Below are 17,426 nucleotides of genomic sequence, written 5' to 3' on the forward strand. Positions count from 1 at the left end.
AGAGCTATCCCAGGGATGAGGGGGGACCCTGACTTGGGGAGGGACTAGGAGATGTCCTGAAGTCAAGGGGGACACCCAGACTCAGGAAGAGGCTGGGAGCCACTCCAGAAGTGAGGGGGACCCCTACTTGAAAAGGAGTTGGGAGCTGTCCCCAGGAGTTATGGGGGAAGACCCCAATTTGGGAAGGAGCTGGGAGCTGTTCTGGGCGAGGGGGGAGACCCTAATATAGGGAGGGCCCGGGAGTAGCCCACAATGATCTTTGCAGAGGCCTGCAGGAAACCGCAGCCTGGGATCCCGTCATCTTCTCTGACGTCAGGGGCAGGTTATGAAAGACAAACCAATTAGCCTGTTATTTTATAAAGGTCACGTCTCGTTTCCAAGACTTTTCCCGTCCAACTGGCACCTCGCTCAGTAGCCGAGGGAGCTGCCTTCCCCAGACTCCACTTCCCATCACAGCTCCAGGAATCTCCCAGTCATATCTCCCGTGGTGGGGGTGACAATGCTGATACCCCTCAACCCTCACAGCCTGCCGTTGCTCCCCTCCCCCACAGCTCTGCTGATGCCCCTTAATTATGACTCACAGCCACCCAACTATTCCAGGCCCGGACTCCCCCCTGCCCTCTGCTCCACTAATACCTCTAAATCCTGCTTCACAGCCCCTCAGCTATCCCAGACCTAGACTACCCCCCCGCCACCAACAGCTCTGCCAATGCCCCTCAATCCTGACCCACAAGCCCACAGCCGTAACAGCTCTAGGCTCCCCCCCACATAGCTCAATAGATGCCCCATAATCCTGACTCACAGCCCCCCTGCTACTGTGATTCTTCTGTATCCCAGCAGCTGGGAGTATTTGGCTGCCTGCTGGCGGAAGTACTGGGATGGTTATTACAGATGGAAGCTACGTGATGCCCTTTCACGTCAGATTTCACAGTCAAAGATGCAAAGAGATTAAGAAACAAACTACTAGTCAAGCTCCAATGACGTGGGCATCTGGGAAGGAACTCTCCCTGCTGGCACCAGTCCATCTGGGCTGTGCCTGCTCTGTAATGGGACCCCTTCACACTGCTCCCCCTGTGGGACCCCACCCCAAAGAGACCCCTCACTCTGCCCCTCACATTGCTCCCCCCCGTGGGACCCTGCCCCCAAATGTGGGAGGCAGGATCCTGAACTGGAAGCTGCAAGGAAAGTAAAGCTCCCTCTACACTAAGCACATTGAGCCAGGAGTGAGCACTTCCATGTAGCCAGATTCGTTGGCTGGGCTCTTCTCTGGTGCTGACAGGTTAAGGTGCTTTATGCAAGGACTGCTCCCCGAGGTGAGTGGAAGAGCTCCTCTGGGTATGTGTGGGCCTGGGAGTGCACAGGTGGGTTGTGTATGTGTGTACCCCTACCTGTGCAAGTGTGTGCAGGGGAGCTGTTCACTGGTGTGGGGCAGGGGTTGCAGGGAGGGAAGTGCTAATGTATAACTCCCCCTCCCTCCTGTGTTTGTTTTGGCCCAGTCCATGGTGGCGTGAGCCCTAGCACAGAACTTTATGGCCCATTTTGACGTTTTCCTGCTCACTGCATGAGGGAGGGCTGCGCAGACAGGGCTGGGACAAGACCCTGCGCCCACTGCAGGGTCAGGTTTCTAAAGTTTGCCTTGCACGGTGAGAGCTACATTTACGCCTGCTGCCTTCCAACCCAAATACAAACACAGTGAGATGGAAGGAGGATGGAGAGAGAGGGAACGGGAGAGAAAGAGCCAAGGCAGTAAAACAGAAGAGTGAGAAAGAGGGGCTGGGGAGAAGCTCCTGCACTGGGGACCACAGCTCCCACCCAAAGCACTTCTAGGATATGTCTACAGTGCAATTAAACCCCTGCAGCTGGCCCATGCTGACTTCGGATTGGGCTAAGGGGCTATTTAATTGCAGTGTAGATGTTCTGGTTCAGGCTGCAGCACGAGCTCTGGGACCCTCCCATCTTGCAGGGTTCTAGAGGCCAGACTCCAACCCAAGCCTTGAACAGCCCCTTAGCCTAAGCCCCACAAGCCCGAGTCAGCGGGCACGGGACAAGCACAGGTTTTAACTGCAATGTAGACGTACCCCTCCAGACCTCCCGGGGCCACGCTGCAGGTCTAAGCCGAAGGGGAAAGGGGTAGGCTTAGGGCTAGTGGGAGGAATGGCATTATGCTTGGGGCTGGGCCTGGTGCTGGCATTAAGAATAGGTTTGGGGTTAGAAATGGAATTGAGGGGGAATGTGGTTAGGGATGGGGTCAGAGGAGGGTTGAGGTGAGAGCAAGGAGGAAAACAATAGGATGGGACAATCATTGGGAATAGGGTGGAGATGACATTGTGCTTAGGGTTTGATTATAGGTGAGTCTTAGGGTGCAGATGAAGCTGTTGCTTGGGTTTAGGGAAGCATTGGGGAAGGGTCAGGGTGATTAGGATTGGGTTTCGGTGAAAGTGCTGGTTGGATTTCTTGTCTAGTTCAGGGATATGATGTCGGCTGGGGCAAGAGTTAATATGTTGGTGGTGGGAGGGAGTTGGAGGTGATCTTAAGGGAATGTGAGGGTTAGATGATGTGTGGGATTGGCTGCAGGTTAGGGTATTGGTTGGGGTGGGATTGAGGTTGGAGTTAGGGTGAGATTAGGGTTGTGTTCGCATTTGGGGAGAGGGTTAGGACACTGGTTGCAGTTAGGATGTGGGCTGGACGGAATCAGGGTGAGGCTTAGGGTTAGGCTTCAGGCGAGGGTTTGAACGACATCAAGGCATGAGCTTGGCTCAGGAGTAGGTTAGCATTAGGCTGTGGGTTGGGGTTGGCTGAGAATTAAGTGTGAGCTGGGGTGTTGTGGTTACGGATTTAGGTATTGATAAGCATCAAGGGACATTAGGGCAGTGGCTGGGGTTAGGATGGGGGGGTGAGTTAAGTTAGGTTGTAGGCAGGGGCTGGACTGTCAGTTGAGTTTAGGATGAAGGTCCGTGATCAGGTGGGGTTGGAGTTAGGGGGTTACCTGGGGTTAGGTTTACACATCATGGTTGTCTCTGCATCTGCTTGTTACCCCTGAGCATGTTTCAGGCTGAGAGAGCAGGAAAGGCTGGAAGTGACCATGTGTGTGTGGGGGCCCCAGGAGTCTCTTGCTCTTCGAAATGGGAGGCTCATTTGTATAAATAATAAAGGCTTCCCGGCTGTGCAGAAAACGGCTTGTGAAATTAACCAGACAATGGCTGTGCTTTCCAGGGATTTTTCAGTTCTGAGGTAAGCTGTGCCACGGAAGGCGAGAGGGAGAGAGATGTAGGGTCAGACAGAGGGATGGGGAACAGAGAGAGGAATGACATAGAAGAGGAATGGACATACAGAGGGGAGAAAGAATGAGAGCTAGGCCTTGTCTAAACAGGAAAGTCACACCAGAGTAACTTTCCATAGATTAGGGAGAGAGACTCAACATACAGCTGGAGGACAAAACCATGATCACAAGAACATAAGAATGGCCATACTGGCCATTGGCCCATCTAGCCAGTATAATGTCTGCAGACAACGGCCAGTGCCAGGTGCTTCAGAGGGAAAGAACAAAGCAGGGCAATTATCAAGTGAGCGATCCCCTGTTATCCAGTGCCAGCTTCAGGCAGTCAGAGGTTTGGGGACACCCAGAGCATGGGGCTGCATCCCTGACCATCTTGGCTAATAGTCATTGATATACCTATCTTCCATTAGCTTTAGTGGCATAGCCAGGTGTAGCGAAGCGGGGGAGCGATCACAAAAAAAGACGCCACCCGCTGTGGCGCTTTTACTGATGGGGCGGCACTCCAGCTCTTTGGTGGCAGTTCGGTGGTGGGTCCTTCACTCGCTCCGCGGGTCTTCGGCGGCGGGTCCTTTGGTGCCGCCGAACACACCTGGAGCGAGTGAAGAACCTGCCGCCGAAGACCCGGCGTGCCCCCCGTCAGTAAAAGCGCCACCGGGTGAGTAAAAGTTAAAAAGGCGCCAAGAAATTGTAAAGGCACCGCTTGTGCTCAGCGGGAGAGCGGCCGCTGCCCCACTCCCCCCCAGCTACGCTACTAATTAGCTGATCTAATTCTTTTTTGAATCCTGTTATAATTTTGGCCTTCACAACATCCCATGGCAACAAGTTCCACACATTGACTGTGAGTTGTGTGAACAAATGTTTCCTTATGTTTGTTTTAAACCTGCTGCCAATTAATTTCATTGGGTCACTTGGTTCTTGTGTTATGTGAAGAGGTTGGTAACACTTCCTTATTCACTTTCTCCACACCATTCATGATTTTATAGATCTCTATCATATCCCTCCTTAGTCATCTCTTTTCTAAACTGAACAGTCCCAATCTTTTTAATCTCTCTTTGTATGGAAGCTGTTCCAGCCCCCTAATAATTTTTTTCCCCTTGTCTGTACCTTTTCCATTTCTAATATATCATCTTTTTTTAGGTGGGACAACTAGACCTACACACTGTATTCAGGGTTGGGGGTACCATGGATTTATCTCGTGGCATTATGATATTTTCTACCTTATTATCTATCCCTTTCCTACTGGTTCCTAATATTATGTTGGGTTTTTTGACTGCTGCTGCACATTGAGCAGATGTTTTCACAGAACTATCCACGATGACGTCAAGGTATCTTTCTTGAGTGGTAACAGGTAATTTAGACCCCATCATTTTGTATGTATATAGTTGGGATTATGTTTTCCAATGTGCGTTACTTTGCAGTTATTAACATTTAATTTCTTCAGCCCTTTTGTTGCCCAGTCAGCCAGTTTTGTGAGATCCCTTTGTAACTCTTCACAGTCTGCTTTGGACTTAACTATCTTGAGTAATGTTGTATTGTCTGCACACTTTGTCTCCTCACTGTTTACCCTTTCCCCCCCCCCCAGATCATTTGTGAATATGTTGAACAGCACTGGTCCCAGTAGATTCATGGGAGTCCCAGCTATTTACCTCTCTCCACTGTGAAAACTGACAATTTATTCCTACCCTTTGGTTCTTCTCTTTTAACCAGTTACTGAACTATGAGAGGACCTTTCCACTTGTTGCATGACTGCTTACTTTGCTTAAGAGCCTTTGGTGAGGGACCTTGTCAAAGGCTTTCCAAAAGTCCAAGTACACTATATCCAGTGGATCACCCTTGTCCACATGTTTGTTTACACCCTGAAAGAATTCTAATAGATTGGTGAGGCATGATTTCCCTCTACAAAAACCCATATTGACTCTCCCCAACATATAGTGTTCATCTATGTGTCTGATAATTCTGTTCTTTACTATAGTTTCAACCAATTTGCCTGGTAGAGAAGTTAGGCTTACCAGCCTGTAATTGCCAGGATTGCCTCTGGAGCCCTTTTATAAAATTGCCATTACATTAGCTAAGTGATAGCTTACATACTACAGTTAGTCCTTGTGCAATTTCATATTTGAGTTCCTTCCGAACTCTTGGGTGAATACCATCTGGTCCTGGTGACTTATTACTGTTTAATTTATCAGCTTGACTATTTGATGATATAGTAGCAAGAGTTTTTGTTGAGTCTCTTAATATATTTACAAAGCAAGGTTCTACGGCAGATTGCCCTGCAACATTAGAAATACAGGAACAAGTGAATTTCAAAATTGACCCTGGAGCAGAGCCAAGATAATCACAGATCACATATGAAAAATGATTAGTGACTACCCAATGTTAATATAGAAAATACAACTTAATAAAGCAGGAACAAAATGAAGCCATGTGGCAAAGCCCACTGGCATTGTTAAGAACAGATACCACTCAGAAATAATGGGACAGGAAGCCTCGTGTGTGCTTAGGTTAAGGAGACGGCTGCAAATACAGATGATCAAACAGGTGTATAACTTGTCTACAGAACAGGATGCAAAAGATATTAAAGAGTTTCATGAGCTGTTTAATGGACTGGGATGCATTTAAGGATATTATACGTCATGCTGATATAGATCCCAGTCTACCACCAAAAATACGTGCACCAAGTCAAGTCCCATTAGCACTGAGAGATAACCATCTGGCCAAGTTCAGTTTTCATGTTAAGTTAGTCACTATTGGGCTAACAGTGTGGTCGCCATGTTACATTCTACATTTAAACACATTCAGGATTTCTACAGATCCAAAAGTTTTGGATAAGGCCACCAAACATGAATGCTTCCCCAGGAGGACAGTTGAGGAGCTCATGTCTAGACTTCAAAAATGTAATAATAATTCACCTTTGGAAGCAAGCCAAGCATTTTGGCAGGTCCAACTCGGCAGTGAAACTGCCAAACTCTGAACGTCCGACTTCCATTTTGGTAGACATATGTTCAAACAATGTCCTTTCAGCCTTGCCTTGTGTCCTGGATCTTGGGGGAACTGGATAGAGTGGAAGTATTAATCAATGATCTGCTAAGTTGGGTTGAAAATGATCAACAAAATGTCAGGATGGGACTCATTCTGCAGTGGGCCACAGTATTGGAGAGGAGAAATGCCAGATTGGGCTGAATGAGTTGTGTTATTTAGGACACATACTCAGTGACAAAGGAATTCAGCTGGACCCAGGAAAGATGGAAGTGACTGGACAAATAGAAAGAGACAAGGAGGTCTTATATAGATTGATTATTGGATTAGCATAGCTAAGCAAATTGATCCTTCATTTGTCGCAGTTAGGTGCTCTACTCAGAATGCTTGTGGGGGCCAGTTCAGAGTGGCACTGGGATGTAACTGGCAAGAGAAAAACCTTTGGGGAATTAAAAAAAAAAATGTTGTCACAGAAGCACCGGTACTGAAATATTTTGAAATTAATAAAGAGCCTAAGATCTCAGCTGTCACCAACTCTCCTGGGACAGGAGCTGCCCTTCTGCCAGATGATCACCCAGTAGCAGATGCAGCCAAAGCAGGGGCTAAAACCCAACAAAATTATGCTCAATTGAAGTGGAAATGCTGCAATTGTGCATGATTGTGAGCTGTTTCATGAGTATGTTTATGGACAGAAACCTACTGAGGTTGAGAAAGACCATAAGCCATTAAAAGCGACTTTACCAAAACCATCATGCAAAGCAATGTCCAGGCTTCAGACAGTGATTGTGAAATTGCAAAACAATTCATTGAGTGTGAAATATAGACCCAGCAAGGAGCTTTTTATATTAGGCACACTTTTAAACTCCTATCAACAGTGAAAACAAGGAACTACACGAAAAGAAGTTTGAAGTAATATGACCCATTCATTTCCAAAACAAAAGTTGACAAGTTCCAATGAGAAACACCAAATGACCCAACCTCATGAGAACAGAAGAGAAAAATTCTAGATGGATAGTCAATGGAAAAAGCCCAACCACCTCCAAGTATAAAAACTTATTGCAGCCAGAGATGGAATTGTTGCATCAGATGGCATTCTGTCCAAATGACATCATATCATAAGCATGAAATCACAAATGCAAAGCATCTTCCACAGTACTTATTTGGCTATCGAACCATGTAAGAATAGAGACCAAGATGCCCTATTGTAGCCAGGCATGAATGCTGCCATTAAAGAGAACATATCTGAGCTTGAAGGCTGTAATCTATACAGGAAACAGAATGCAAAAGAACTGAAACCATATGAAGAACAGGAGTATTTGTGGCACCTTAGAGACTAACAAATTTATTAGAGCATAAGCTTTCGTGGACTACAGCCCACTTCTTCGGATGCATACAGAGTGGAATAAATATTGAGGAGATATATATACACATACAGAGAGCATAAACAGGTGAGAGTTGTCTTATGCGCTCTGTATGTGTGTATATATATCTCCTCAATATTTATTCCACTCTGTATGCATCCGAAGAAGTGGGCTGTAGTCCACGAAAGCTTATGCTCTAATAAATTTGTTAGTCTCTAAGGTGCCACAAGTACTCCTGTACTTTTTGCGGATACAGACTAACACGGCTGCTACTCTGAAACCATATGAGATTCCTGAACTCCCTTGTCCAAAGTTGGTGCAGTTCTAGTTGAACTTAACAGGGAAAGATTACCTCTTATTAATTGACTCCTACTTAATTTTTTTAAATTGAACTGTTGCACAACACATCAATCATTGTAAATTGCACACCACAGGTTTCTAGATGAGTTAACAACAGAGGATGGTCCACAATTCAAGAGTGACTTCTTTCAGCAATTGTCTTGGAGTCTCAGTTCAAGCCCTTACCTTAGTCAAAGGGGTTAGCTGAAGAGTCAATACAATAGCAAAGGATGTGATTTCAGAAATCTCCTGACAGATCTAAGGGATCTATACTTAGCACTGTTAGGATACCCCAACACACCTCTCAAAGTTTCATTAGAATAACTAGGTCAGAGACTCACAGGCAGAAGGACGGATGCTTCAGTGGCAACACCTAAGGAGCTTTGTGAGCCAAAGACAGAAAATACTATGACAGGCTTCCCAACAGTGACCCCTATTGCAAGTGGGAGTGAACATTAGACTCCAAACAGAAAGCAGCCAGTAACATACCAAAGCAACAGTTGCACCATCCACACCAACGTCATAACCACCCTAAGGGCCAATCTGACAGGAGGCATTTAAACAAAACCAAGGAGACACTGGCTCGCTGTTGATGTCCTTCCTTCAACACATCCAGAATGCTGTCAGCTCTTGAGAGCTGACAGAAGTAATGCATGCCCACTCAGTCACTGACAATGAAAAACATCAGGAGTAGCAAACACAGCTTTCCGGGGCAGATCTCCAGAGGGCTGGCTAAACAGGCCACCATAGTACAAGCCGTTCGGAGAAGAACACACACACAAAAAATCAAAGGAAAAACTAATTCCCAACCATCCGTCCTCTATCACATTCTCCTTCCTCTTTCCCACTCTCAGCCCCAGAGACCTCATTCCATCCAGTCTCCTGACCCCCCTCAAAACTACTCTCATGCCTGCCCTCAGTCTCTCACTCTCCCCAGCTCCTTCTCCTCACAATACAAACTGCATTGGTCTCCCCTACTATAAAAGCCCCAGCCTTGACCCCACCTCTCCCTTCTCTCCTTATATCCAAATACATTGGGCATGCAGATTACACCCACAATTTCAAGCTCTTTCCTTCTCCATTTTAGACCCCCTCCTACTGAAATAGCTCTCATCAAGATCTCTAACAACCTCTTTATCACCAAATTTCAGGACCTCCACTCCAGCTTCCTCTTTCTAGATCAGCTGCCTTTGATATTGTCAACTATTCTCGTTTTCTTATCTTATCATCCCTGGGCTTTTCTGACTCTGTCCTCTCCTGGTTCTCCTCCAATATTCAGATCACCCTGTCAGTGTCTCATCCAGTGGCTCCTCCCCCTCCTCTCTCCTTCTTGCAGTGGCTCCTGGTTTTGTCCTTGATTCCCTCCTCTTCTCCCTTACCCCCTATCTCTGGATGATCTTAGCTACAAACAAGGCTTTACAACCATCTTGATGATGATGACTCACAACCTCTCTCTCTAACCCCGACCTGTCTCCATCCATCCTATCTTTCTGACATCTCCTTGTGGATGACCAGCCAGCAACTCAAACTTAACATGGCCTAATCAGGGCTCCTGATCTCCTTTCCTCACCCCTCCTTCTTTTTCTATCATGGTGAACAACACAGCCATCCTCTTGGTCATTCATATTCATAACTCCAGATTCTTCCAGGACTCAGGTTTCACCCTAGACCCACTTGTCCAGGCCATGTCTTAATCTTGCCACTTCTTCCCCTACAACATCTCAAAGGTCCAGCCTTTTCTCTCTGTACAGGCTGCCAAAGTTCTTGTTCAGACTCTTGTCCTCCTATACCTTGATTACTGTAATATCCTCTTGGACTCAATGCCTCCTGCTTTGCTCACCATCACATTAATCCAGAATGTTGCCAGTAGGCTCATCTTCCTGGCCAGTCGTTCTGACCTTCCTGCCCACTTCTGTGTCCATCACTGGCTCCCCTTTCTGCAAACACTAGGTTCTTGTCCTTACTGTTGTCCTTCACTCAGTCTCACTCCACCTCTCCTATTGAATTTCTTATCAAAAGGCTTATTCCTGCCTTTGCTCTGCCAATGATACCAATCTTGATAGTCTGAAAATCCATCCAACTCAAGTACATACTGTGACAAAGTTCCTCCTCTATCTTGGGGGGTCCTGCACTTATTGGCGGATTTTCTTGCCTCAGAGATTCACCATGTGGGTTGGGGAACAGCCCAGAGACCTTCCCTACTGGAAGAACCCACAGTCCAGGTCAATTGGGAGGTTTGGGGGGAACCCGGGCCCACCCTCTACTCCGGGTTCCAGCCCAGGGCCCTGTGGACTGCAGCTGTCTATAGTGCCTCCTGTAACAGCTACATGACAGCTACAACTCCCTGGGCTACTTCCCCATGGCCTCCTCCAAACACCTTCCTTATTCTCACCACAGGACCTTCCTCCTGGTGTCTGATAACGCTTGTGCTCCTCAGCACACCCTCTCCGCTCCTTGCACCTCTTGCTCCCAGCTCCTCACACCACAAACTGAAGTGAGCTCCTTTTAAAACCCAGGTGCCCTGATTAGCCTGCCTTAATTGATTCTAGCAGCTTCTTCTTAATTGGCTCCAGGTGTCCTAATTAGCCTGCCTGCCTTAACTGATTCTAGCAGGTTCCTGATTACTCTAGTGCAGCCCCTTCTCTGGTCACTCAGGGAACAGAAAACTACTCATCCAGTGACCAGTGTATTTGCCCTCTACCAGACTCCTGTACCCCACTGGTCTGGGTCTGTCACAATACCTAGGACCTGGGATAGGGCTGTACTTGGGCAGCTATGTGGACATACCTTTTGTGTTACTTCTCTGTACAGCACCTAGCACAATAGGGCCCTGAAAGCTGACTGGAGTCCTGACTGGTGGTACTGCAACACAAATAATAAAGAGATGGCCATGTAAGAACATCAGAACGGCCCTACTGAGTCAGGCCAAAGGTCCATCTAGCCCAGTATCCTGTCTTCCAACAGTGGCCAGTGCCAGGTGCCCCAGAGGGAACAGGTAATCATTAAGTGATCCATCCCTTGTCCTTCATTCCCAGCTTCTGGTAAACAGAGGCTAGGGACACCATTCCTGCCCATCCTGGCTAATAGCCATTGATGGATCTAGCCTCCATGAATTTATCTAGTTCTTTTTTGAACCCTGTTATGGCCTTGGCCTTCACAATATCCTCTGGTAAGGAGTTCCACAGGTTGACTGTGCGTTGTGTGAGGAAATGTGTGAAGCGTAGTAAACAACACTTCCTTATCTACTTTCTCTACACCAGTCATGATTTTATAGACCTCAATCATATCTCCCCTTAGCCATCTCTTTTCCAAGCTGAAAAGTCCCAGTCTTATTAATCTCTCCTCATATGGAAGCTGTTCCCTTTTTGTTGCCCTTTTCTGAACCTTTTCCAATTCCAATATATCTTTTTTGAGATGGGGCGACCACATCTGCACACAGTATTCAAGATGCGGGTGTACCATGGATTTATACAGTGGCAACATGATATTTTCTGTCCTATTATCTATCCCTTTCTTAATTATTCCCAGCATTCTGTTCCCTTTTTTGTCTGCCACTGCAGAACTATCCGCAATGACTCCAAGAACTCCTTCTTGAGTGGTAACAGCAAATTTAGACCCCATCATTTTATATGTATAGTTGGGATTATGCTTTCCAATGTGCGTTACTTTGCATTTATCAACATTAAATTTCATCTGTCATTTTGTTGCCCAGTCACCCAGTTTTGAGAAATCCTTTTGTAGCTCTTCACAGTCTGCCTGGGTCTTAACTATCTTTAGTAATTTTGTATCATCTGCAAATTTTGTCACCTCACTGTTGACCCCTTTTTCCAGATCATTTATGAATATGTTGAATAGGACTGGTCCCAGAACAGACCCCTGGGGGACACCACTATTTACCTTCATCCCTTCTGAAAACTGACCATTTATATCTACCCTTTGTTTCCTATCTTTTAACCAGTTACCAATCCATGAGAGCACCTTCCCTCTTATCCCGTGGCAGCTTACTTTGTGTAAGAGCCTTTGGTGAGGGACCTTGTCAAAGGCTTTCTGAAAAATTAAGTACACTATATCCACTGGATCTCCTTGGTCCACATGCTTGTTGACTCCCTCAAAGAATTCTAGTAGATTGGTGAGGCATGATTTCCCTTTACTAAAACAATGTTGACTCTTCCTCAACAAATTATGTTCATCTATATGTTTGACAATATTGTTCTTTATTATAGTTTCAACCAGTTTGCCCAGTACTGAAGTCAGGCTTACAGGCTTGTAATTAGAAGCCATGTAGGCTCAGAGAACGCATAGACTGACAGAAGGCTGAGTAGTCCTCTCATCTGTCTGGGGTTGAGCTATCTCCGCTGACCTCCAGGCCAGGTGTTTCTATGTGGAATGTTATAAATGGGCTAAATGTCTCTGTGATTGTTATTTTTGGCTGACATTTTATTTAATTTTCAACAAACAAAACATGGACTCACAGCCAGATGTAACAGCTACCACTGCAGTAACTGGCTACTGACCCTGTCATGTGACAGGAGAATTAACTCTTTGGAACCTTCACACAGGTCACACCACTCCACTGTCCACCAACACCACACACACACAGAGAGAATCCCCACAGATATCTCTCTGCCTCCTGTAGCTATGACACTCTTTGTAGGGAATTCCCTGTCCACCCCCCTGGCCATGAGGCCTCCCTGGGGGAATCCCTGCAAATATCACAATAGCTCTTAATTTCCTGGCTGTATGCTCAATGCTGGGATTGAGGAGTATTGGCAGAGCTGTGTGTATGGAGAGCCCAAGACTAGATTAGCTGGGGGCTATGGTTTTGGAACTGATGGGCACCAACACAGCTGGGGGGAGGTCGTTAGAAGTCCAGGGATAGGATAGCATAGCCGGGGGGTGGTAGTTGAAATACACAGGCATCGGCAGAGTTGTGTGTGTGTGTAGGGAGCCCAGGGCTGGGATAGCAGAGGGTTCCTCAGATCAGGACTGAAGGCAGTGGCACAGTTAGAATCATAGAATATCAGGGTTAGAAGGGACCTCAGGAAGTCATCTAGTCCAACCCCCTTGGCTCAAAGCAGGACCAATCCCCAGACAGATTTTTGCCCCAGATCCCTAAATGGCCCCCTCAAGGATTGAACTCACAACCCTGGGTTTAGCAGGCCAATGCTCAAACCATTGAGCTATCCCTCCCCCAACATGTTCTGGTTGGAATTGCCCAGTATTGCATGATCATGCAGGGAGAGATTCTGGTAGAATCTGTACATCTGCAGGGGCCAAATTCATCTCTCATATGTCTGGCCTTTGTAGGTTCAGATTGGGTGTAGCGAGGGTTGGGTTGGTTTTTTTGGTTTGGTTTGGGGTTTTTTGCATTTTCTAGTTCCTATCATCATATACAGTACATTCCTCTGTGCATGTGTGAGCGAGTGTGCGAGACTGAGTGAATGAATGTGTGGGTGTGAATTAGTGTCTGAGTGTGAGGTTACTCCATGCCCCTCCTTTCCCTCTTCCCCCTTGTGCCTCATGTCCCCCCCTCTGTCTCGCACACACGCCCGTCGATACATTTGGAGCCCGCTCGCACTGATTGTTTACATCCTGTCTCCTCTATATGTTTATAAATATATCAGAGCACGGGAGACTCCAGCGAGGCCTGTAATTAGCTGGGCCTGGATTTCCCATCACCGGCTCCAGCCAGGAGCATGATGGAAACAAACTTGTTTAACATGGGTGCGCAGGCCCCTAATTCCATCCAGACCCGTGAGCCTGGGGAAAGGCACTTCCCAGCTCTCGCTCTCTCTCCCCCCACTCCCCACACACACACTGAGAGACACAGACACAAACACACACAAACTGTGATTGAGACACATACAAGTGGCAGAGAGACACACACACAAACTGATTGAGACACACACCCACACACTGAGTCACAGATGCACATGCACACATTCACATGCCTTGCCTACACTACGATAATAAAGCATTGCTGGCAATATTTCTCTTCCTCTGCAGCCTGCACCCCAACATTCAGTGACTTTGCCCTCATTCCTTTCCTCAGCATGGCCCATGCTCAATCCAAGCTGCTCATGTTTAACCTGTCCCTTGGGCAGATCCCAGGCCAGTGCCTGCAGCATCCCTTGATGGCCCTGAAACATATGGGCCAGGCCTGAACCCAGACAGCGCTGCGGTAGATTCCCTGCAAAGGTCAGAGTGGAGGGGAAAAGACAGTGATGATGCCAAGGGAAAGGGAGCCGAGCAACCAGGCCAGCTCAGATCATGCCCCCATGCCATGAATCAATGGGATTCTCCTGAGAAAGGCTACCAGACTTCCCCAGCTAAGACTCACCAACTCTCTACCCATACCTAGCACCTGAGGAACTCAAATTGCTCACACACAGGGCCAAAGCCTCCCAGCTGCCCTGTGCCAAGTTCACTATCTTCACAGGGTGACACTGAGACCCAGAGAGGGGAGGAGACCTGCTCTAGGGCACAGTGAATAAATAGAACACAACCCAGCTGTTCTGACTCAAACATTAGGGCATATTCCCTACTTCATATGCCAGCCTGAGGATGAGAAAGGAGGGGAGAAAACCATGCAGAGGAATTTAGCAAACAAGCCAACCACAGAAACCATTGTGTCCCCCATACCTCCTCTGCCAGCAGTAAACTAACCTGGCTATGTCTTCACTGCAGAATTAACCACAGTTATCTCCTCTGGAGTGAACTCCTCTTGAGTTAGCCTAGTTCAAGTGAGAACAGCTAGGTTGCAAAATAACATCCCAGTTGCACAGAGTGGTCATGTTAGCAGCTGACAAGTTGGACTAACTCGAGTGTAACCTATACTCCCTGACTGGTCAGGCCACTTAAGCTGAAAGCACCACCAAACTCAGTGAAGCGGTTTTGTGTGTGGATGGGACTTGAGTTAACTCTGCAGTGAAGACAGGATCCTCCTATATGTGAAGAGTAGTTCACAATACACCACAAACCAATTCCTAAAGTGGCTTGAGTTAATGAGGCACAAAGAACCCTGTGATATATCCCGGAAATCCTAGTGCCAAACATGTGTAACTGCTGTGCCAATGTGGACATGGCTACCCAGGAATGGGGCGAGTGCAGCTCTGCAGTGTAGACATAACCCTAGTATCCCCTAATCTCCATGCTGCTAGTGGCAAAGTTAAGCCAAGTGTTTCAGACAGTAAGTACAGGAAATATGTGCCTCTGTGTGTGTGTGCATAAACATGTGAGTGTATGTCAATGTGTGCTTGTGTTAGCATGCGAGTATGCACATGTGAAGAGGTACATCCATGAGCAGGGGAGTGTGTCTGGACATTCAGGTGTGTGCGCGTGCTTATGTGTGAATGCATGCAAGCATCTGCACTCATGTGAGTACATGTGCACATGCATGAGGATGCAAATGTGGCCATGTGTGCTCATGTTAGTGTGTGCACATGCATGAGTGGGGAGACGTCAGCCCGTGTGGTCATGTGAGCGTGTGTGTACATACATAAGTGTATGAGTGTGAACATGCCAGCGTGTGTGCATGAATGAGCATGCAAATGTGAGCATGTGAGCACAAGCATGTGCATTGTGAGTTGGGACCATGTGCGTATTGCAAGCAGGTATATGTGGGCATGGGCATGTCAGCATGTGTGCTTATGCGAGTGTGTGTGCAGGCCTGAGCTTGCAAGTGGCAGCATGTCAGTGTGTATGCTCATGTGAGTGTGTTGTACGTGCATGAGCGTGCGAGTGAGAGCATGTCAGCATGTGTGCTCAGGCAAGCATGTTGTGCAGACATATAAGATGTGCCTGTCTGGATTAGCCCACCTGCCCATGCAGCTGGAACCCAGACTCTAACAGTGGTCAGGACCTGCACTCTCTAAGCCATTTCTCAAGCATTTCCCCTAGTTAGACCCTTCACACAATGTCCTTTGTCTCTCTGATGGTTCATTGGGCTGGCTCTGTCCCTGCTGTGTGCCTCTACTCACTCACCCATGGCCAGTTTGCAGACCAGTCTTGCTGTTTATTTCAGTGGGGTCAGGTCAGGCCTGGGTTCCTCCTTGAGCAAACTTAGTGTCTGGTTGTCAACCTCAGTGCAGCTGCCCAGGGGATAGCAAGGGAGCAAGCACTAGTGTGGTCAGAGCTCCAGCTTCTCCAGGTCAGTGTCCTGAAGCCATGCACCTGCATGCGTGCACACAGCATGCACACACACAGACCTTGGTGACATAGTGCTAAAATGTCAGAGCCCTGCCTACACTAGCACTTACATGGGTGCTGAATAACTGCAGATGCAAACTGTAGTTTCTGTTTGTGCTGTTGCAGATCCCGCCTCGCATGTGGATTGGAATTGGTGTGTTTCCATCTGTTTGCCTGTGTTTATGTTGGCATAGGTGTAAGTGTGAGTGAGAGAGTTTGCCAGTGCGTGCACCTCTGTGTGTGCATGTATACATAAATAAATGGAGATATCCTATCTCCTAGAACTGGAAGGGACCTTGAAAGGTCATCGAGTCCAGCCCCCTGCCTTCACTAGCAGGACCAAAGAGTATGTCAAAGAGTTTTCCTGTGTGTGTATATAGAGGATGTTGTTAGGGGAGTTTGCATGTGTGTGTGTGTGTATGCCGGTGTATGTACATGTGTGCGCCAGTGTGTGTGTGTCTGCAGCTCTCTCTGTGTGTGCATGTGTGTATGAGAGGAAAAATTGCCTTGTGAGTGTAGGTGCAGGTACAGTGGGGAAGGGTTTTAATTTATGGAAAAATGTGCCACTTAGCAGGGAATAAATCCTCCCCAAAGCCAGTCCCACAAGGAGAGCCCTTTGCATTTCCCTTTGGAGGCTTTTTTTGGTTTGTGGCTAATGCAGCCCAGATGTGCGCAGGGGCTGTGCCCTCGCAGTGCCTGCCAAATAGGAGCTGGGTATATCGGTTCCTGTCAGGATCCAAGTGTTTCTGATGAGTGACAAAGCCGAGGGGCTTTGAATCTCTGAGCTTCACAGCTCGTTCTAGGACTCATTCCCTTCTCTTCTCCCCAAAGACAGAAAATCCAACTTCCCCCAGCATCATGTACTTGGGGAGACAGAATGGGATGGGGACCAGGTTGGATTTTGCTAGACACTTGCCCTTCTCCATCTCCCCTTCCTCTGTACATTGTTCTTCTTCCATTTCTCAGCTTGTCTGTCCCTCCTTAATCCGCTCAGAGATTTTCGTTGTTCCGCACTCTTGGCCAAGAAACAGCCCTTGCCAGCTCCAGACCAGACAGACAGACAGCATGTTTCTGGGGATTGTGCATGGAGAATTCAGATTTCTAGTCCTCAGAGATCTGAAGGGCAAATCCTCCCCTGGGGTTTCATTCTGTCTCTGTCTGTCCATACAGAGATAGGTTCGGTAAGTCTTTCTGTCCTCACACTTTCTGGCCCTTCTCCCTCACTTTCCCCACTATGCCCTTCCTGACTCACTCCAGCACCTCCAGTCTGGAACAAAAAATGAACA

At 47.4% G+C, this 17,426-nt stretch overlaps 1 protein-coding gene across 3 annotated transcripts in view; it reads right to left on the reverse strand.

Annotated features, from left to right (window-relative positions):
* The window catches only part of CLCF1 (cardiotrophin like cytokine factor 1), a 49,854-nt gene that overhangs the window by 19,719 nt on the left and 12,709 nt on the right, over positions 1 to 17,426 (reverse strand). The window lies entirely within an intron of this gene.

The sequence above is a fragment of the Chrysemys picta genome, chromosome 4 (assembly GCF_011386835.1).
Source record: "Chrysemys picta bellii isolate R12L10 chromosome 4, ASM1138683v2, whole genome shotgun sequence".
Lineage (NCBI taxonomy): Eukaryota > Metazoa > Chordata > Testudines > Emydidae > Chrysemys > Chrysemys picta.